Below are 23,227 nucleotides of genomic sequence, written 5' to 3'. Positions count from 1 at the left end.
AGGGTGCCATTTTCACCTTAAAGGCCCAGTGCAGTCAAAATGCAGTTTCCACTGTGCTTTGTAGCATATTGTACAACAGCTGATGAAAATAACACTGTAAAAGTTAGAAGATATTAGTGCTATTTCCAGCTGGTTGAAATTACAATTGAAACAGGATCATCTGCAGTATTACTTTAGTAACTTGTTACAAACAGGATGCATGTTTTGGAATATTTTTTATTCTGTACAGGCTTCCTTCTTTTCATGGTGACATCCCTGAGCGGTTTCCTTCCTCTCTGGCAACTGAGTTAAGGAATCCTGTATATTTGTAGTGACAGTGTATTGATGCACCATCCAAACTGTAATTAATAATGTCACCATACTCAAAGGGATATTCAATGTCTGTTTATACCCATCTACCCCAATAGGTGCGCTTCTTCGCGAGGCATTGGAAAACCTCCCTGGTCTTTGTGGTTGAATCTGTGTTTGAAATTCACTGCTTGACCGAGGGACCTTACAGATAATTGTATGTGTGGGGTACAGAGAAGAGGTAGGCATTCAAAAATCATGTTAAAGACTATTATTGTCACCGCAACCTATGTGACTTGTTAACCACATTCTTACGCCTGAACTTATTTAGGCTTGCCATAACAAAGGGGTTGAATTCTTACTGATTCAAAACATTTCAGCTTTTCATTTTTTATACATTTTTAAGAAATTCAAAAAACTATAATTCCACTTTGTGCAGGCCAGTTCCAAAACTCAATTCCATGTAAAGTCAGGCTGTAACAACAAAATGTGGAAAAATTCAAGGGGTGGGAATACTTAATACATAAACTCAGCAAAAAAAAGAAACGTCCTCACTCACGTCAACTGCGTTTATTTTCAGCAAACTTAACATGTGTAAATATTTGTATGAACATAAAAAGATTCAACAACATACAAACTGAACAAGTTCCACAGACATGTGACTAACAGATATGGAATAATGGATCCCTGAACAAAAAAGGGGGGTCAAAATCAAAAGTAACAGTCAGTCAGTCAGTCCACCTCCAAATCGATCCCGCTCCAGAGTACAGGCCTTGTAACGCTCATTCCTTCAACAATAAATGCAAATCCGACCATCACCCCTGGTGAAACAAAACCGCAACTCATCAGTGAAGAGCACTTTTTGCCAGTCCTGTCTGGTCCAGCAACGGTGGGTTTGTGGCCATAGGAGACGTTGTTGCCGGTGATGTCTGGTGAGGACCTGCCTTACAACAGGCCTCCAATCCCTCAGTCCAGCCTCTCTCAGCCTATTGCAGACAGTCAGCACTAATGGAGGGATTGTGCGTTCCTGGTGTAACACGGGCAGTTGTTGTTGCCATCCTGTACCTGTCCCGCAGGTGTGATGTTTGGATGTAGCGATCCTGTGCAGGTGTTGTTACACGTGGTCTGCCACTGCGAGGATGATCAGCTGTCCGTCCTGTCTCCCTGTAGCGCTGTCTTAGGCATCTCACAGTACGGACATTGCAATTTATTGCCACATCTGCAGTCCTCATGCCTCCTTGCAGCATGCCCAGGGTACGCAGATGAGCAGGTACCCTGGGCATCTTTCTTTTGGTGATTTTCAGAGTCAGTAGAAAGGCCTCTTTAGTGTCTTAAGTTTTCATAACTGTGACCTTAATTGTCTACCGTCTGTAAGCGGTTGGTGTCTTTATGTCTTGACAACCGTTCCACAGGTGCATGTTCATTACTTGTTTATGGTTCATTGAACAAGCATGGGAAACAGTGTTTAAAGCCTTTACAATGAAGATCTGTGAAGTTATTTGGATTTTTATGAATTATCTTCGAAAGACAAGGTCCTGAAAAAGGGACATTTCTTTATAGTTTATAAAGTTAGAAATTGATTAGCTTAATTTCTCAGATATCAAATAAAATTAACAAAATAATGTTGCAGGAATGCTAATCTTAACTGTTTTTAACTACAGAAACAATTTGTGACCAGTGTTCAATGAGTATATATACTGTGCATATGGCAGCAGTCTACAGTCGTGGCAAAAAGTTTTGAGAATGACAAATATTAATTTCCACAAAGTTTGCTGTTTCGGTGTATTTAGATATTTTTGTCAGATGTTACTATGGAGACCTGAAGTATAATTACAAGCGTTTCATACGTGTCAAAGGCTTTTATTGACAATTACATGAAGTTGATGCAAAGAGTAAATATTTGCAGTGTTGACCCTTCTTTTTCAAGACCTCTGCAATCCGCCCTGGCATGCTGTCAATTAACTTCTGGGCCACATCCTGACTGATGGCAGCCCATTCTTGCATAATCAATGCTTGGAGTTTGTCAGAATTTGTGGGTTTTTGTTTGTCCACCCACCTCTTGAGGATTGACCACAAGTTCTCAATGGGATTAAAGTCTCGGGAGTTTCCTGGCCATGGACCCAAAATATCGATGTTTTGTTCCCCGAGCCACTTAGTTATCACTTTTGCCTTATGGCAAGGTGCTCCATCATGCTGGAAAATGCATTGTTCGTCACCAAACTGTTTCGGGATGGTTGGGAGAAGTCTCTCTCGGAGGATGTGTTGTTAACATTCTTTATTCATGGCTGTGTTCTTAGGCAAAATTGTGAGTGAGCCCACTCCCTTGGCTGAGAAGCAACCCCACACATGAATGGTCTCAGGATGCTTTACTGTTGGCATGACACAGGACTGATGGTAGCGCTCACCTTGTCTTCTCCGGACAAGCTTTTTTCCGGATGCCCCAGACAATCAGAAAGGGGATTCATCAGAGAAAATGACTTTACCCCAGTCCTCAGCAGTCCAATCCCCGTACCTTTTGCAGAATATCAGTCTGTCCCTGATGTTTTTCCTGGAGAGAAGTGGCTTCTTTGCTGCCCTTGACACCAGGCCATCCTCCAAAGGTCTTCACCTCACTGTGCATGCAGATGCATTCACACCTGCCTGCTGCCATTCCTGAGCAAGCTCTGTACTGGTGGTGCCCCGATCCTGCAGCTGAATCAACTTTAGGAGACAGCCCTGGAGCTTGCTGGACTTTCTTGGGCGCCCTTGAAGCCTTCTTCACAACAACTGAACAGCTCTCCTTGAAGTTCTTGATGATCCAATAAATGGTTAATTTAGGTGCAATATTACTGGTAGCAATATCCTTGCCTGTGAAGCCCTTTTTGTGCAAAGCAAAGATGACGGCACGTGTTTCCTTGCAGGTAACCATGGTTGACAGAGGAAGAACAATGATTCCAAGCACCACCCTCCTTTTGAAGCTTCCAGTCTGTTCTTCGAACTCAATCAGCATGACAGAGTGATCTCCAGCCTTGTTCTCATCAACACTCACACCTGTGTTAACGGGAGAATCACTGACGTGATGTCAGCTGGCCCTTTTATGGCAGGGCTGAAATGCAGTGGAAATGTTTTTTGGGGGATTCAGTTCATTTGCATGGCAAAGAGGGACTTTGCAATTAATTGCAATTCATCTGATCACTCTTCATAACATTCTGGGAGTATATGCAAATTACCATCATACAAACTGGGGCAGCAGACTTTGGAAAAATTCATATTTGTGTCATTCTCAAAACTTTTGGCCACGACTGTACAAGGTGCAGAGTAGAGTACTGGGCGGTAGCCAACTCGTAGTGATGACTGTTCAATCAATCAATCAAATTTATTTATAAAGCCCTTCTTACATCAGCTGATGTCACAAAGTGCTGTACAGTAACCCAGCCTAAACAGTTTGATGCCCTGGAGATAGAAGCTAAGGGTCTTAGGGATACAGCTGAATTTCTTATTTAGCCACCATCACAGTGTCGGTGTGGAGGGATCATTTCAGGTCCTCAGTGATTTACACGTTGAGGAACTGCTTTTGACCCTCTACACTGTGACCCGTCGATGTGGGTCGGGTTGTGCTCTCTCTGCTGTTTTCTGTAGTTCACGATCATCTTCTTCATGTTGTTGACATTGAGGTAGAGGTTATTTTCCTGGCACCACTCCACCAGGGCTCTCACCTCCCTGTAGGCTGTCCCGTCGTTGTTGGTAGTCAGGACTACCACTGATGTGTTGTCAGCAAACTTGATGATTGAGTTGGAGATGTGCATAGCCACGCAGTCATGGGTTAACAGGGAGTACAAGAGGGGGCTGAACACACACCCCTGTGGGACCCCCATGTTGAGGATCAGCGTGGCGGAAGTGTTGTTGCCTACCATCACCACCTGGGGTCGGCCGTCAGGAAGTCTTGGACCCAGTTGAACAGGGAGGAGTACAGGCCGAGGGCCCTGAGCTTAGTGATGAGCTTAGAGAGCAATGTTGTTGTTGAAGGCTGAGCTGTAGTCGATGAACAGCATTCTCACATAGGTATTCCTCTTGTCCAGGTGGAATAGGACAGTGTGCAGTTTAATGGCAATGAGGCATCTGTGGATCTGTTGGGGCAATATGCAAAGTGTAGTGGGTCTTAACTAGCCTTTCAAAGCACTTTATGATGACAGAAGTCAGCGCTACGAGGCCGTAGACATTTAGTTTAGTCACCTTCGCTTTCTTGGGTACATGAACAATGATGGGCATCTTGAAGCAAGTGGGGACAACAGACTGGGATAGGGAGAGATCGAATATGTCCGTAAACACTCCATATCGTGTCTGGCTTTCCCTTTATCTCCAGAATAGTCTGGAGTCCCTGCCACATGCGTCTCATCACAGGAGTCTCATCCCCTCGCTCTCCAGATGAAATCCTGCGACTAGTGATTTCCAGCCGCCCGACAACCTGCCCACTCGACCCCATCCCCTCTTCAGACTCTCTCTGGAGACCTTCTTCCATCAGCAACTGACCACTGGCTGCATCCCCCCTGACTTCAAGATGGCCAAAATCAAGCCCTCTGATGTAAAAAATAACAACAGATCGCTATCCCTTCTTTCTTTTCTTTACAAAACACATGAGCATGCTGTCTCTCTCGTTCACTCTGAGAACGATCTTCTTGAGTCCAACCAGTCAGGCTTCAAGACAGGTCACTCAACTGAGACTGCTCTCCTCTGTGTCACAGAGGCTCTCCGCCAAAGCCGACTCTCTCATCTATTCTCAGTCTCCAAGATCTATCTGCTGCCTTAGCCAATGTGAACCATCAGATCCTCCTCTCCACCCTCTCAGGGCTGGAAATCTCAAGTACTGCACACTGCTGGATTGCATCCTACCTGGCAGTTTGATCCTACCAGGTGGCGTGGAGAGGATCTGTGTCTGCAATACGTGCTCTCATTACTGGTATCCCCCAGGGCTCGGTTCTAGCTCCTTTCCTCTATACACCAAGTCACATCCTCTCACGGTCTCTCTTATCATTGCTATGCAGATGACACTCAACTACTTTATCATTCCCCTCTGACACCCAGGTGGCGACACACATCTCTGCTTGAATGTCGGCCCACCACCTCAAGCTCATCCTGACAAGATGGAGCTGCTCTTCCTCTCATCACGGTTGACTACTCCAGTGCCCCCAAGAGTACAAAGAACCTAGGAAAGACCCTGGACAGTTCTCTGCAAACATCAAAAAGTGACTCGCTCTTCCAGGTTCAAGCTCTACAACATCTATAGAGTATGACCTTTCCTCACACAGGAAGCAGCGTAAATCCTAATCCAGGCACTCCTCATATTCCTTCTGGCCTACTGCAACTCTCTGTTGGCTGGGCTCCCTGCTTGTGCCATTAAACCCCTGCAACTTATCCAAAACTCCGCAGCCCGTCTGCTGCTGCAACCTTCCCAAGATCTCCCACGTCACCCCGCTCCTACGTACACTCCACTGGCTTCCAGTCAAAGCACACACCCACTACAAGACCATGGTGCTTGCCTAGAGAGCAGCAATGGGAACTGCCCACCTTCAGGCTATGGTCAAACCCTACATCCCAACTCTGTGCACTCCGTTCTGCCATGCCTGGTCTCTTGGCTGTCCCACCTCTACAGCACGTCAGCTCCTGCTCAGGCTAGTCAAAGCTTTTCTCTGTCCTGGCTTCCCAATGGTCCCTGCCCATCTTCCGAAAACTGATAAATTATTAAAATGTCAAATGCAAATGTAGATTTTAAAAAAACTGCTGCATTGGGCCTTTAAAAGTCGTCAGTTCAATGCGGTCAGATCTTCACCAGTAATGCTATGGCAAGAGTGTCTAACCTCGCTGTCTAACATTGTAAAATAAAAAATGACATTTTATTACATTTATTGAATGCAGTCACTCCCCTTAATGTATTCTGAAGATTTTATGACTCTCGGACCATGAGCATTTATTCAAAATAGCTTCAGAAGTTTCCTAATTGTATGTTCGTTAATAGGAAAATGTAAATTTTTTCCATTTCCTGAAAAGATGAGGTTTTGGAGATGGTTTTCATCAGACAGCGACGGTATGTTTTCCTTCTGTAAGGATGTGGTTTCTCGATGAAGGAACAGGATCAATTGTCCCCCAAGCGCGGGTGACTGGTTATTTAACATATCAATTGGTTACTATATTAATATTTCATTCATCTAACACCTGTTCCAAAAGGTAAATCAGGCCTTGGTTAAAGATTAGGCCTCTCGCTTTCATCCATGGCTGATAAGGGCAGATGATCATGACAAAGTAACACCACACTTCATGTTTGACCACACTTCTCACCTAATCAAGCATGTGAAGTTCTAATTTTGAACATTCTTGATATATTATAAAACCTGCACGACTGATCGAATACTTAGCTTGTTGCTTAACTTTGATTGATTTTTTTTAAGCTGATGAAATAATAACAATTGTTTACACATAACAGTCTAAGCCTAGGAAGGGGGACTCTACTAAGCTACACGGAATTGTTAAGGTCATACCAAGGATAATTTTGCTATTTTAAATCGATAAATCTTTTTATGTTTTGATTAAACATTTATTAGCCCATACAAACGCATGCAATAATAAGATCCCCTATCTGGAACAGAAGGGTTTTTCTTAAAATTGTAGTAATAGTAAAGACATCAAAACTATGAAATAACACATATGAAATCATGTAGTAACCTAAAAATGTGTTAAACAAATAGCCTCCCTTTGCCTTGATGACATCTTTCCACACTCTTGGCATTCTCTCAACCAGCTTCATGAGGTATTCACCTGGAATGAATTTCATATAACAGGTGTGCCTTGTTAAAAGTTAATTTGTGGAATTTCTTTCCTTCTTAATGCGTTTGAGCCAATCAGTTGTGTTGTGACAAGGTAGGGGTGGGAAACAGAAGATGGTCTTTTACCAAATAGGGCTAAGTCCATATTATGTCAAGAACAGCTCAAATAAGCTAAGAGAAACGACAGTCCATCTGTAACGGATCTCTTCGTCGTCTGACGACGAGTATGAAATATCGGACCACTATGCAGCGTAGTAAGTGTCCGTCATAATGTATTGACTGAACGCACAAAACAAAATAACAAAATGAAATGGAAGAAACAAAACAGTTCTGTAAGGTGACATACACTAAACAGACAACAAACACCCACAACCAAAATGGGGAAAACAGGCTACCTAAGTATGATTCTCAATCAGAGACAACGAACGACACCTGCCTCTGATTGAGAACCATACCATAGGCCAAACACATAGAAAAAGGAACATAGACTACCCACCCCAACTCACACCCTGACCAACCTAACACAAAGACATAAAAAAGGAACTAAGGTCAGGACGTGACACCATCATTACTTTAAGACATGGTCAGTCAACCCGGAAAATTTCAAGAACTTTGAAAGAGTCTTCAAGTTCAGCCGCAAACACCATCAAGCGCTATGACGAAACTGGCTCTCATGACAACCGCCACAGGAAAGAAAGACCCAGACTTACCTCTGCTGCAGAGGATAAGTTCATTAGAGTTACCAGCCTCAGAAATCGCAGCCCAAATAAAAGCTTCACAGAGTTCAAGTAACAGACACGTCTCAACATCAACTGTTCTGATGAGACTGCGTGAATCAGGCCTTCATGGTCGAATTGCTACAAAGAAACCACTACTAAAGGACACCAATAGGAAGAGACTTGCTTGGGCCAAGAAATACAAGCAATGGATGTTAGACCGGTGGAAATCTGTCCTTTGGTCTGATGAGTCCAAATTTGAGATTTTTGGTTCCAACAGTGTTGGAGCGAACCATTAAGGAAAGCTCAGCTTTACATATAGATAGGTTTGGCTGCTAGGCTGAAGTAGCAAGGACATGCACATTAAGAGAAGATGATACCCAGGCCATATGACACCCAGACCATACTCTATTTAAGAAAGAATACATTAACCAAGACCATACGTGCATTTATGACAGCTGAACGTGCTATGGTCAGCAGGATACAGGAAAAAAGATGTAGGCAAGATAACTGATGACTAACACGTAAAACATAAGCATGCAATACATACATTATTTTTAGAACATGGAAAGAGTTCTGTCATCGTTGTAACCTAACCAAAAGCAGATATGAGCATTAGTGGGCGTAAACAAGCAAAGAACTCAGAATAGGAATTTAATGGTGGCAGACGAACTAAGGGGGAGTAACTTTATTTACATATGTGATGTACACAAATACTATGTATGTATAAAAGCAGAGCCAGTGCTAAGAAGCGGCGGCTGTTCCGCGGGCCAGCACGGCTCTTAATAACTTGTATTAAAGTCTACATTGAATTCACAAAGTTCTTCTGAGAGTATTATATTTCTGAAACAATTATCCACGACAACAGCCGTGTCTTTGTGTGATGCAGAGTAGGTCAACGGATGATCTCCGCATGTGTGCTTCCCACCGTGAAGCATGGAGGAGGTGGTGTGATGGTGTGGGGGTGCTTTGCTGGGGACACTGTCTGTGATTAATTTAGAATTCAAGGCACACTTAACCAGCAAGGCTACTATAGTATTCTGCAGCGCTACGCCATCCCATGTGATTTGCACTTAGTGTGACTATCTCTAGTTTAAATTGACCCATTTTTTAATGGGGATTTGTGTATTATGCTAATTGGAATTCCACGGGGGCGTGGTCATCGACTCTAGGTTAAAGGATGGAAAGAAGCTTGAGTGACTTTGTTTATTTCCAGAGGCTACCAGTTTTACACTGGATGTATTATAAAACATTGCATTGGAGCTAATCAGATACCCCAATGAGAGGCTCTAGAAGCATGGGAAACAATCCTACATTTGTGACTAAGTGCATTCACCCTTTGTCTTGCATATGCTGGCATGCTTGTTTAAGTTTGTTGTCCAAAAACTATAGTTATTTAAGGTAAGATCAAAATCAAACGTTTCTTTTTACGTGTAAAATGTGTCTTCGGTCATGGCAGTCCCATGGAAACAGAAGGTTCATAAATGTACAGTTACGTTTACTCCATCACAGTTAAATCATGTAATCATGCATATGTCCAAGATGAACAAGGTTCCATGTAGATACTACGCCCAAAAGACAGTTAAGTTGCCATTCAATAGATGCTGAAAGTTGTTAAGTCTGGAATGTAACATCTCTGAAATGCAGTTTTTCCATGATCAGGCTGCAGAGGTCAGGTTGTTGAACTTGTTGTGGAAATCAGAGGGTAACCATTAGTACACTTGGTGAGATAAGGCAGGAATACCACGTGGTACCAGAGAAGTTCTATCTACTTACAATTAGTTGTGTTAACCATGTAACTTCACACCAAACTTGAAACTGAACTGAATTTACTTCAATTAAAAAAAGACCCCTATCTGGGGAAAAAAACATGCACATAAATATTGAGTCTGATTTTGAAGTTGGCAGATAAACAAAAAATAATGAAGAATTAAAGAAATATATAACGCGGAGTAGCTGGCAGCGGCACTATAGAGATGGAGTGTCAGGGCATTTGTGCTACTTTCAGCATTTGCCTCCAAATTAGGCCAAAGGAGTTGTGATGTCATGGAAAACCAGAATAGAATTTTACAGAGGGGTGTCCACTCCTGCAGGGGACCAGTTTCCATGGTCAGAAACAACGATTGAAACAACCAATTTCTCAGGCATTTCACACATTCAGCACCTAGGTACACATGAATTGCACACACTCACGTGAGCGCGCACACACACACACACAATATCAAAATGAAACGAAACAATTATCTCCCTCAGTGGACCTTTCATTGTGTTGAGGGCAGAATATCCCTCAATGAAAGACTTCCTAATTGAGGCAATATTCCTGTAATTTCCCGAACATAAACACACACTTGCCACTGTATAAGTGTACAGATTTGTGAAGTGCCTTGTGTTTATTGGTGTACTGTGTGTCAGAGTATTTGATATATCACTGCACCACATTTCTCCACTTCTTTAAGCAGGACTGCAGAAATATGTGGAACTGGCCCAGAAACAAGGTACTTCCTTGGCTCTATAATGCTGAATGGACATAGTGCTGTACCACATGCTGAACACAGAATGTAGTATAGTCCATTTGTTATACTAAGCACCACACTAAGATATATCAGCAGCAAGCACAATCCTAAAATCAGCCCTTGCTGACTGTAAAAGAGGAAAATAATTTTACCCAACAATCCATTGTGGAGCAGGTGCACTGTCGAGTGCCTCAAACGTCCCAATGTTCAGCCTTCCCTGTGGAGCACGGTAGCATACTATCAAACCAGTCCTCCGAGAATCCTGTCCCTCCTCCGGGATTGGCTCGCTCTTCTAGAGTATTCCCACTCCGTATCTCCCGTTCAGCTCTCCTCCTGTCCCCACTTCCTCCTCTGCAGCAGTAACGGCCGGTGCTCTAGTGGATGTGCTATCACTGAGAGAAACCTCTCGAGCAGCACAGTGATTGGGAGGGGGGTCGTGGAAGCTGCTCTCTCTCACTGACGGAGCCTGTGAATGCAGCACCAGGGACCTCTGCCAGTTTCCAAGCCGTATGCAGTATTGACAGAGTTGCTGGGTGGATGCTAACATGGCACAAATTCTCACAGTGCTTGGCTCTCTTCCCCCCCTTCCTCTTTCACTCTCTCCCACACACGCAGACACACACACACACACACACACACACACACACACACCCTCCTGCTTAGATCCTTTCAGCATCGCCTTCAGATGCTAAAGACCTGACTGCCAGTTAAGCCTGTTTAAAGACTGGCTGGGCTCCCCCCTGCACTGGCTGGTCTGCCTGGGCTCCCCCCTGCACTGCCTGCTTGCTCTGCCTGCTTGGTCAGACTGGTCTCATAAACTAAACATAACATAGTAAATGTAAATCCAGGACAGTGAAATGAGCATGATGTTTAATTTTTGTTATTTTTTGAAAACTTTTCACCCCTTTGTCGTGATATCCAAATTGGAATTATAGTCTTGTCCCATCACTGCAACTCCCATACGGACTCGGGAGAGGCAAAGGTTGAGAGCCATGCATCCTCCGAAACATGACTGTGCCAAGCCGCACTGATTCTTGACACACTGCTCGCTTAACCTGGAAGACAGCTGCACCAATGTGTCGGAGGAAACATTGTACAACTCGCAACCGTGTCAGCGTGCATGCACCCGGCCCGCCTGATGGGACAAGGACATCCCTACCCTAACCAAGACGATGCTGGGCCAATTGTGCGCCGCCTCCCAGTCACGTCCGGCTGCAACACAGCCCAGGATCGAACCCGGATCTGTAGTGACGCCTCAGCACTGCGATACAGTGCCTTAAACCGCTGCGCCATTCGGGAGGCCCTAGCATGATATGTTGGTTGCGTGCTCAAATCTCATCACTGAAAACTTTAGTATTATAGCTATTAGCAACTAGTTAGCATGTTAGCTAACCCTTCCCCCAACCGTAACCCTAACCTACAGTGGCAAGAAAAAGTTTGTGAACCCTTTGGAAATAGCTGGATTTCTGCATAAATTGGTCATAAAATTTGATCTGATCTTCATCTAGGACACAACAATAGACAAACACAGTCTGCTTAAACTAATAAGACAAACAATTATACGTTTTCATGTCTTTGTTGAACACACCGTGTAAACATTTACAGCGCAGCGTGGTTAAAGTATGTGAACACTTGGATGTAATAACTGGTTGACCCTCCTTTGGCAGCAATGACCTCAACCAAATGTTTTCTGTCATTGCGGATCAGACCTGCACAACGGTCAGGAGGAATTTTGGACCATTCCTCTTTACAAAACTGTTTAAACTGCAATATTCTTGGGATGTCTGGTGTGAACTGCTCTCGAGGTCGTGCATCTCAATCGGGTTGAGGTCAGGACTCTGACTGAGGTACTCCAGAAGGCGTATTTTCTTCTGTTGAAGCCATTCTATTATTGATTTACTTCTGCGTTTTGGGTCGTTGTCCTGTTGCATCACCCAACTTCTGTTGAGCTTCAATTGGTTGACAGATTGCCTAACATTTTCCTGCAAAATGTCTTGATTAACATGGGAATTCATTTTTCCGTTGATGATAGCAAGCTGTCCAGGCCAAGAGGCAGCCCCAAACCATGATGCTGCCTCCACCATACTTTACAGTTGGGGTGAGGTTAATGTTGGTGTGCTGTGCCTTTTTTTCTCCACACACAGAGTTGTGTTGTCCAAACAACTCAACTTTGGTCTCATCTGCCCACAGGCTATTTTGCCAGTAGCGCTGTGGAACATCCAGGTGCACTTTTGCAAACTTCAGAAGTGCAGCAATATTTTTGGGGGGACAGCAGTGGCTTCTTCCGTGATGTCCTCTCTATGAACACCATTCTTATTTAGTGTTTTACATATCGTAGACTCGTCAGAGATGTTAGCATGTTCCAGAGATTTCTGTAAGTCTTTAGCTGATACTCTAGGATTCTTCTTAACGTCATTGAGCATTCTGCGCTGTGCTCTTGCAGTCATCTTTGCAGGACGGCCACTCCTAAGGAGAGTAGCAACAGTGCTGAACTTTCTTCATTTATAGACAATTTGTCTTACTGTGGACTGATGAATATCAAGGCTTTTAGAGATACTTTTGTAACCCTTTCCAGCTTTAGGGCATGGCAGCTCTAACCAACATATCCAATCTCATCTCGTTGATTGGATTCCAGGTTAGCTGACTCCTGACTCCAATTAGCTTTTGGAGAAGTCATTAGCCTAGGGGTTCACATACAGTTGAAGTCGGAATTTGCATACACTTAGGTTGGAGTCATTAAAACTCGTTTTCAAACCACTCCACACAATTCTTGTTAACAAACTATAGTTTTGGCAAGTCGGTTAGGACATCTACTTTGTGCATGACACAAGTATTTTTTCACACAATTGTTTACAGACAGATTATTTCACAATTCCAGTGGGTCAGAAGTTTACATACACCAAGTTGACTGTGCCTTTAAACAGCTTAGAAAATTCCAGAAAATCATGTCATGGCTTTAGAAGCTTCTGATAAGCTAATTGACATAATCTGAGTCAATTGGAGGTGTACCTGTGGATGTATTAAGGCCTACCTTCAAACTCAGTGCTTCTTTGCTTGACATCAAGGGGAAATCAAAAGAAATCAGCCAAGATCTCAGAAAAATAATGGAGACCTCCACAAGTCTGGTTCATCCTTGGGAGCAATTTCCAAACACATGAAGGTACCACGTTCATCTGTACAAACAATAGTACGCAAGTATAAACACCATGGGACCACGCAGTCGTCATAGCGCTCAGGAAGGAGACACGTTCTGTCTCCTAGAGATGAACGTACTTTGGTGTGAAAAGTGCAAATCAGCCCAGAACAACAGCAAAGGACCTTGTGAAGATGCTGGAGGAAACAGGTACAAAAGTAACTACATCCACAGTAAAACGAGTCCTATATCGACACAACCTGAAAGGCCGCTCAGCAAGGAAGAAGCCACTGCTCCGAAACCGCCATAAAAATGCCAGACTACGGTTTGCAACTGCACATGGGGACAAAGATCGTACTTTTTGGAGAAATGTCCTCTGGTCTGATGAAACAAAAATAGAACTGTTTGGCCATACTGACCATCATTATGTTTGGAGGAAAAAGGGGGATGCTTGTAAGCCGAAGAACACCATCCCAACCGTGAAGTATGGGGGTGGCAGCATCATGTTGTGGGGGTGCTTTGCTGCAGGAGGGACTGGTGCACTTCACAAAATAGATGGCATCATGAGGCACGACAATAATGTGGATATATTGAAGCAACATCTCAAGACATCAGTCAGGAAGTTAAAGCTTGGTCGCAAATGGGTAATCCAAATGGACAATGACCCAACCATACTTCCAAAGTTGTGGCAAAATGGCTTAAGGACAAAGGTCAGGGTATTGGAGTGTCCATCAAAGCCCTGGCCTCAATCCCATAGAACATTTGTGGGCAGAACTGAAAAAGTGTGTGCGAACAAGGAGGCCTACAAACCTGACTCATTTACACCAGCTCTGTCAAGAGGAATGGGCCAAAATTCACACAACTTAATGTGGGTGGCTACCCGAAATGTTTGACCCAAGTTAAACAATTTAAAGGCAATGCTACCAAATACTAATTGAGTGTACGTAAATTTCTGACCCACTATTAATGTGATGAATGAAAAGCTGAAATAAATCACTACTATTATTCGGACATTTTACATTCTTAAATTAATTGACCTAAGACAGGGAATGTTAACTAGGATTAAATGTCAGGAATTGTGAAAAATTGAGTTTAAATGTATTTGGCTAAGGTGTATGTAAACTTCCGACTTCAACTGTACTTTTTCCAACCTACACTGTGAATGTTTAAATTATGTATTCAATATAGACAAGAAAAATACAATAATTTGTGTGTTATTAGTTGAAACACACTATGTTTTGACTTAGATGAAGATCAGATCAAATTTGAAAACCAACCAATTTATGCAGAAATCCAGGTAATTCCAAAGGGTTCACATACTTTTTCTTGCCACTTTACATGCCCGTCTGTGTGGAAATGTTCTGCCCACTGTAAATACCTATCTGACTGCAACATGTAACGTGTTGGTCCCATGTTTCATGAGCTGAAATAACATTTCCCAGAAATGTTTCATACGCACAAGAAGCTTATTTCTCAAAAATGTCAACGAATTTGGTAACATCCCTGTTAATGAGCATTTCTACTTTGCCAAGATAATACATTCACCTGACAGGTGTGGCATATCAAGAAGCTGATTAAACAGCATGATCATCATTACACAAGTGCACCTTGTGTTGGGGACAATAAAAGGCCACTATAAAACGTGCAGTTTTGTCACACAACACAATGCCACTAATGTCTCAAGTTCAGGGAGCGTGCAATTGCATGCTGACTGCAGGAATGTCCACCAGAGCTGTTGGCGGATAATTTAAATGTTACTTTCTCTACCATAAGCCGCCTCCAATGTCATTTTTGACAATTTGGCAATACTTCCAACTGGCCTCACAACCGCAGACCATGTGTAACCACGCCAGCCCAGGACCTCCACATCCGGCTTTTTAACCTGCGGGGTGTTCTCAGACGAGCCTCCTGGACAGTTGTTGAAATTGTGGGTTTGCACAACCGAAGAGGTTCTGCACAAATTGTCAGAAACGGTCTCAGGGAAGCTCATCTGCATGCTCGTCAAGCTCACCAGAGTCTTGACTTGACTGCAGTTCGGCGTCGTAACCGACTTCATCAAAGGTGAGCATTTGCCCACTGAACACTGGCATGCTGGAGAAGTGTGGTCTTCAAGGATGAATCCCACTTTCAACTGTACCGGGCAGAGAGCAGGCACCGTGTATGGCGTAATATGAGCAAGTGGTTTACTGACGTCAACATTATGAACAGAGTGCCCCATGGTGGCGGTGGGGTTATGTATGGGCAGGGATAAGCTACGGACAACGAACCCAATTGCATTTTATCAAAGGAAATTTGAATGCACATTAGATACCGTGACGAGATCCTGAGCCGCATTGTCGCGCCAGTCACCTGCCGCCATCACCTCATGTTTCAGCATGATTATGCACGGCCCCATGTCTCAAGGATCTGTTCACAATTCCTTAAAGCTGAAAATGTACCATTTCTTCCATGACCTGCATACTCACCAGACATGTCACCCATTGAGCATGTTTGGGATGCTCTGGATCGATGTGTATGATAGCATGTCCCAGTTCCTGCCAACATCCAGCAATTTCGCACAGCCATTGGAGAGTGGGACACAATCAACAGCCTGCTCAACTCTATGTGAAGGAGATGTGTCACGCAGCATGAGGCGAATGGTGGTCACACACGTACTTTAAAAAAAAGGTATTTGTGACCAACAGATGCATATCTGTATTCCCAGTCATGTTAAAGCCACAGATTAGGGCCCCATTTTATTTATTTCAATTGACTGATTTCCTTATATGAACTGTAACTCAGTAAAAACTTTGAAAATGTTGCATTTATATTTCAGTTCAGGAAGCGACCAGAAGACATTTCTTACTGGTTGTAAATCTGACCAGTTAATAACCAAAATATGAAATATTTTCAAGACGTTAGGGAAAAAGACATATTTACTTGGTTGTAATCTTATGTATTTATCAACAGAAAACCAGTTTGCAACCAGAAAAGTATAGTTTTCCCCTGCTTGCTTGATAGAGTGGTAAAAGGGAACACTGAAGCAGTCCTTGTTATCCTCGACAAGTTCTTGGGGGAGGGGGCATAGCTGTGCTGGTTTCTCTGATTGAATTGTTCATTTACAATGATTTATTATTATCCAGGTGGATTGTCAGATCCCCTCTGAAATGTATGACAACAGCAAAGGCCTCATATCATAATTCATGTAAAGTGATTGATTTTATGGAAATACTGCACCAACAACACACAGCTGGGTTATTCTTGATTTGCGTAGGCATTTGAGCCTCTTTGCAACATGAAAAACACTTAAATTGACAAATAGTTACACATCATACATGATTTTGTTTATGTGGAACTGTTTATTAATGCTAAGTCCTTTATACTGCTAGTCTTTAAAGTACTACGGGCAAGCAAATTGGCTTGTCCCAGTGAGTTGTATTGACAGGTTTTGGGGAATTAAAAGATAGCTTTCTATTATTTTGAATGCTAGAAAGTAAACAAAAAGTATTTAAAATATTATACAGGTCATTAAAAACAAAGACTATTTAAATACCTGGACCCAGAGGTGACACCTGAACCATAACGTTGCAAATGAAATGTTTCGATTTGCCTGTAATGCTCAGCCACTGCAAACAAGCAATCACTTGGGCTCTCTTGTGTATTGTTGCTCTGCTAAAAAATACCCTCTGCTGGTCACATAGAGAACGAACAGCAACACTGGGTGTGTGAATGTGTGTGTGTGTGTGCATGCACGTGTGTCTGTCAAGTGTTATTGTTACTATAAGGTAAGCAAGATGACCGATCATCTCTCGACCCGACGGCAGGAGGAGGGTCACAACATGCCATTACTGGTACATCACTCAGTTTCATTTATTTCTGGTAGTACTCCTATCTGCACACTTGCCCAGGGACAGCCAGCCACACACTCCAAAAACCCAGATTAAAGTACTACAGGCTAGCAAATGGGTGACTCATTTACGAGCTACGATCTCCAAATGTTAATGTCAGCAGCTTTAAGTGTAGGCTTAACCCCTGCCACTCTCTGGGCAATACTAGGCTGTGTAAATACAAAAACATCTGATTTAACTGACTTTGACACAGAGAGTGACTCATTTTACTTTACTTGGTGATAAATGATTGTTTGAACTTTCTCCCTTTTACATTTACAGTAGACTACGTAGTCTTTCCTCAAACAAACTTTTTTTTTGTCTAGCTCCTTGTTTCTGAGCCAAAATGTGCATTAAGAACTCAGGCTGCCTCATGTGGCCAAGTGCACTAAAAAAAACATTGGAAGTATCTATTGAGGCTTACAATTAATTTATCTTCCCTGTCGCAATGAATCTCAGCAATTGCCATACTTAAAGGGGAAGTTCTGTATTTTACAACACTTCTTGTTAGACGGTCCCTCACGCTGAAAGTAGTCTTTGGGCCCAGACTAACTGTAATCCATGGTTCGCTTTTCTTTAAACAGCCCGTAGAAACTTTAGCTAACTTTAGCCACCACTAGCTAAAAATCAATGGGAGTAGTAAAGGCATGCGGCATGGCCAAATCAACTCAATCATTTAGCTTGATGTTACTTAAAGGTGATATGGCAACAAAATAAATTAACAGCTACCACATGACCCCACCACTCCCATAGATGTTTAGGTAGCAGTGGCTAAGGTAGCTGAAGTTAGCCTAACTTTGCCACAACTATCCAAAGTCAAACTATATCTGGAGATCGTTAGGGATCGTCAATATATTACACTAAAGAAATAACTGCAGAGTTTGCATTAGAAAATAAATAGCTCCCCCTTATGTTATGTAATATTGATCAGGGACCCTAAAAAATAAGATAAAATGTCATACAATTTGAAATGGTATTTGTCACATGCGCCAAATACAACAGGTTACCTTACAGTGACATGCTTACTAACAAGCCCTTAACCAACAATGCAGTTAAGAAAAAACAAGTAAAAAAAATAGATAATTTTTAAAAAATTAAAAAATAAAGAGCAGCAGTAAAATAACAATAGCGAGGCTATATACAGGTTCACTGGTGCGGGGGCACCGGTTAGTTGAGGTAATTGAGGAAAACCACTTCTCAAAGCAATATATATATATATATATATATATACACAGTGCCTTGCGAAAGTATTCGGCCCCCTTGAACTTTGCGACCTTTTGCCACATTTCAGGCTTCAAACATAAAGATATAAAACTGTATTTTTTATGAAGAATCAACAACAAGTGGGACACAATCATGAAGTGGAACGACATTTATTGGATATTTCAAACTTTTTTAACAAATCAAAAACTGAAAAATTGGGCGTGCAAAATTATTCAGCCCCCTTAAGTTAATACTTTGTAGCGCCACCTTTTGCTGCGATTACAGCTGTAAGTCGCTTGGGGTATGTCTCTATCAGTTTTGCACATCGAGAGACTGACATTTTTTCCCATTCCTCCTTGCAAAATGGCTCGAGCTCAGTGAGGTTGGATGGAGAGCATTTGTGAACAGCAGTTTTCAGTTCTATCCACAGATTCTCAATTGGATTCAGGTCTGGACTTTGACTTGGCCATTCTAACACCTGGATATGTTTATTTTTGAACCATTCCATTGTAGATTTTGCTTTATGTTTTGGATCATTGTCTTGTTGGAAGACAAATCTCCGTCCCAGTCTCAGGTCTTTTGCAGACTCCATCAGGTTTTCTTCCAGAATGGTCCTGTATTTGGCTCCATCCATCTTCCCATCAATTTTAACCATCTTCCCTGTCCCTGCTGAAGAAAAGCAGGCCCAAACCATGATGCTGCCACCACCATGTTTGACAGTGCAGATGGTGTGTTCAGGGTGATGAGCTGTGTTGCTTTTACGCCAAACATAACGTTTTGCATTGTTGCCAAAAAGTTCAATTTTGGTTTGATCTGACCAGAGCACCTTCTTCCACATGTTTGGTGTGTCTCCCAGGTGGCTTGTGGCAAACTTTAAACAACACTTTTTATGGATATCTTTAAGAAATGGCTTTCTTCTTGCCACTCTTCCATAAAGGCCAGATTTGTGCAATATACGACTGATTGTTGTCCTATGGACAGAGTCTCCCACCTCAGCTGTAGATCTCTGCAGTTCATCCAGAGTGATCATGGGCCTCTTGGCTGCATCTCTGATCAGTCTTCTCCTTGTATGAGCTGAAAGTTTAGAGGGACGGCCAGGTCTTGGTAGATTTGCAGTGGTCTGATACTCCTTCCATTTCAATATTATCGCTTGCACAGTGCTCCTTGGGATGTTTAAAGCTTGGGAAATCTTTTTGTATCCAAATCCGGCTTTAAACTTCTTCACAACAGTATCTCGGACCTGCCTGGTGTGTTCCTTGTTCTTCATGATGCTCTCTGCGCTTTTAACGGACCTCTGAGACTATCACAGTGCAGGTGCATTTATACGGAGACTTGATTACACACAGGTAGATTGTATTTATCATCATTAGTCATTTAGGTCAACATTGGATCATTCAGAGATCCTCACTGAACTTCTGGAGAGAGTTTGCTGCACTGAAAGTAAAGGGGCTGAATAATTTTGCACGCCCAATTTTTCAGTTTTTGATTTGTTAAAAAAGTTTGAAATATCCAATAAATGTCGTTCCACTTCATGATTGTGTCCCACTTGTTGATTCTTCACAAAAAAATACAGTTTTATATCTTTATGTTTGAAGCCTGAAATGTGGCAAAAGGTCGCAAAGTTCAAGGGGCCGAATACTTTCGCAAGGCACTGTATATATATTTTCATACTAGACACAGAGACATAAAAAATGTATCCATGTGTTAATTTAACTCTGGGGAAGTAGATAAAGGGCCTCATTGCCAAAATCCCAATGTATCCCTTAAGGGACGATACAATATATAAACTAGAGGTAGTTTCGTGAGCCAATGCTAACTAGTGTTAGCACAATGACTGGACATCTATAGATATCTACTAGCATGCTAGCAGATACCCATAGACTTCTAGTTATTGCATTAACGCTAGTTAGCATTGGCTCACGAAACTACCTCTAACTACCTCTAACTGGTGGAACAGTTATAGTGCCTTTGGAAAATGTATTCACACTTGACTTTTTTTGTTTTCTCACTGGTCAACAAACAATACGACATAATGTCAATGTGGAATTATGTTTTTAGAAAAGTTTACAAATTAATTAAAAATTAAAAGTTGAAATGGTGAAGTTATTAATTACACTTTGGATGGCGCATCAATACACCCAGTCACTGCAAATATACAGCCGTCCTTCCTAACTCAGTTGCCGGAGGGGAAGGAAATCGCTCAGGGATTCCACCATGTTGACAATGGTGGCTTCAAAACAGTTACATAGTTTAATGGCTGTGATTGGAGAAAACGGAGGACGTTCAACAACATTTTAGTTACTCAACAATATTGACCTAACTGACAGAGTGAAAAGAAGGAAGCCTGTACAGAAGAACAAATATTCCAAAGCATGCATTCTGTTTGCAACAAGGCGCTAAAGTAATACTGCAAAAAAATGTGGCAAAGCAATTCACTTTTTGTCCTGAAAACAAAGGTGTTATGTTTGGGGCAAATCCAGTCATTACTGAGTACCACTCTTCATATTTTCAAGTATAGTGGTGTCTGCATCATGTTATGGGTATGCTTGTAATTGTTAAGGACTGGGGAGTTTTTCCTGGATAAAAAATAAACAGAATTGAGCTAAGCACAGGAAAAATCCTAGAGGAAAACATGGTTCAAACTGCTTTCCACCAGGCACTGGGAGATGAATTCACCTTTCAGCAGGACAATAACCTAAAAACACAAGGCCAAATCTACCCCGGAATGGCTTACCAAGAAGACAGTGAATGTTCCTGAGTGGCCGAGTTACAGTTTTGACTTAAATCTGCTTGAAATTCTAAGTCAAAACTTGAAAATGCTTGTCTATCAATGACACATTTTACAGAGCTTGAAGAATTTGGAAAATAATACAAATCGGCAAATATTGTACAATCCATTTTTTTTTACTTGTTAAGTTATGTGGTATGTTCAACTTCGAAATCAATGGTTTTAGTTTGGAATACATTTTAATCAGTTCTCAGCGTAATCCCGTTACTCTGTAATTGTCCATATCAAGAGACCAGACATGCAGAAACCAAGCAGCACATGAATTACAATGACTAGAGGCTCATGCAATTAATAAAATGAGTGCAAACGAGTTAGGGTTACCGACAAAAGCTTTCATTGCACTTTTCCATCAGAAATACAGGACTTTATCCATGTCAAACAATATCGAAATATACAAATGGTGGCTATCAAACATTTCAAAAATGTGTTTTAATTAGGGTTGCAAAGGGAGGGTATATTCCTGGAAACGTTCAGAATGTACCAGTAAACTACCAAGGATTTGATGCAATCTATCACAAAACATCTAGTGGCCCTTTTGGGTACTTGAGATTATCACAGGCATCTGTAATAATCTCTGGCCCTCTATGTGGCTTTATCACGTCAAATATATTGAATAAAATGAAAATATAATGACAATGCTGAAAACATTATCCTAAATAACTTCAGTTTAGTGAATACCATTGTGTTTCATCATTAACTATGGTCTATATGTATTTGTTGTCAATGTTCGTTCTGTGGTCAAACTGGTGGCAGTTGTGAAAAAAAGTCACTAGTTGGAAGAGTTGCAGAGTTAATTGAAATAATGCCATTGTTCATTAGATGCTTTTTTCATTAACTAGGCAATTCTCTCTTGAACCATATGGTCTATCTACTAGAAGCTAATGGATAATATAGACAGATATAAATGATTCTATTTCTTTACTATTCAAGTATAAATTACCAAGGTTATGATAGATTGCCATATATTTTCTATTAATTACCAACTGTACTGAAGATTACTGTAACATTGGTAAATTACCAGTAGCTTTGCAACCCTAGTTTTAATATCTCAAAATAGACCCAGGTAGTCAAAGTCTGAAGACAACTTCACACAGTCAACTGTAGCTTCTCTTACCGTTCTCATTCAAAGAATCAAATTAGGCATTCAAAGCTGCGGCTCCAGATAGCAGGTGTTTGTGTTACACTTCCTGTTACTATGTTGTTTGTAAAGTCCCAAGTAAGTCTGTTTTTGTCCAGTTAGATGTGGCAAATGTTCTAAATGTTTGAGATCATTCGTAAAACGGAGATACTTTTTTCACTCGTTTGGTTGATTATAACGTTACTGAATCTCTCCATTGGCCTTCGTGAACTCTTACCACTCCCAAACAAACGAAACGATACTCACTGGAGTTCCTGCTGCAATGGGATTGCCCGGCTTCGGTGGATAAACCCCTTAACAAGTCTGTGGACTCTCCTCTGAAACACATGAAAGTGTTGACAATCGATGAATAGATTTAATGCTCTGAACCGTGGAAAGGATGGCCGTGTTCGCAAACGGGGGAGGAGAGGTGGCGTTCGATTACGGATTAAACATCAGCAGCAGGCTACGCATCCCCTTACCTTACCTTACATCCCCTTACCTTATATTATCCTGGCGAATGTGCAATCCTTGAGGAGTAAAACAGACGAGTTGCAGGCAAAGGTCAATCATCTTCAGGAGTGCAGAGGCGCCTGTTTTATGGCTTTTAATGAGTCTTGGCTGACTGACTCGTCTTTGGAGATAAAATGATTCGGGTGTCTGTTCCGACTGGATGGGGACAGCAGTTCGACTGGGAAATCACAGGGGGCAGAGTCTGCTTTTGCATAGATCACCGATGGTGCAACAATGTAACTGTCCTGCGAGACTATGTCTACCTGATATTGAGCTGCTGTCGCCTTTCTATC

The 23,227-nt window shown here is 42.1% G+C and overlaps 1 protein-coding gene across 4 annotated transcripts in view; it reads right to left on the bottom strand.

The window, feature by feature from the left end:
* Positions 1 to 23,014, bottom strand: part of LOC112263298 (apoptosis inducing factor mitochondria associated 3) — a 46,004-nt gene extending 22,990 nt beyond the window's left edge. Inside the window, exons 1-2 of one of the 4 annotated variants that reach the window (XM_024439399.2) lie at positions 22,924 to 23,014; positions 22,689 to 22,759 (exon numbers count right to left, since the gene is read on the bottom strand). The gene's annotated coding sequence lies outside the window, so the exon portion shown is untranslated. The other 3 variants (XM_024439402.2, XM_024439401.1, XM_024439400.2) reach the window with 3 other exon arrangements.
* Between the last annotated feature and the right edge of the window lie 213 nt (positions 23,015 to 23,227).

Source organism: Oncorhynchus tshawytscha, linkage group LG12 (assembly GCF_018296145.1).
Source record: "Oncorhynchus tshawytscha isolate Ot180627B linkage group LG12, Otsh_v2.0, whole genome shotgun sequence".
NCBI lineage: Eukaryota > Metazoa > Chordata > Actinopteri > Salmoniformes > Salmonidae > Oncorhynchus > Oncorhynchus tshawytscha.
Note: the sequence above shows the minus strand (reverse complement) of the source record. Positions and strands in the feature narration are given on the sequence as shown.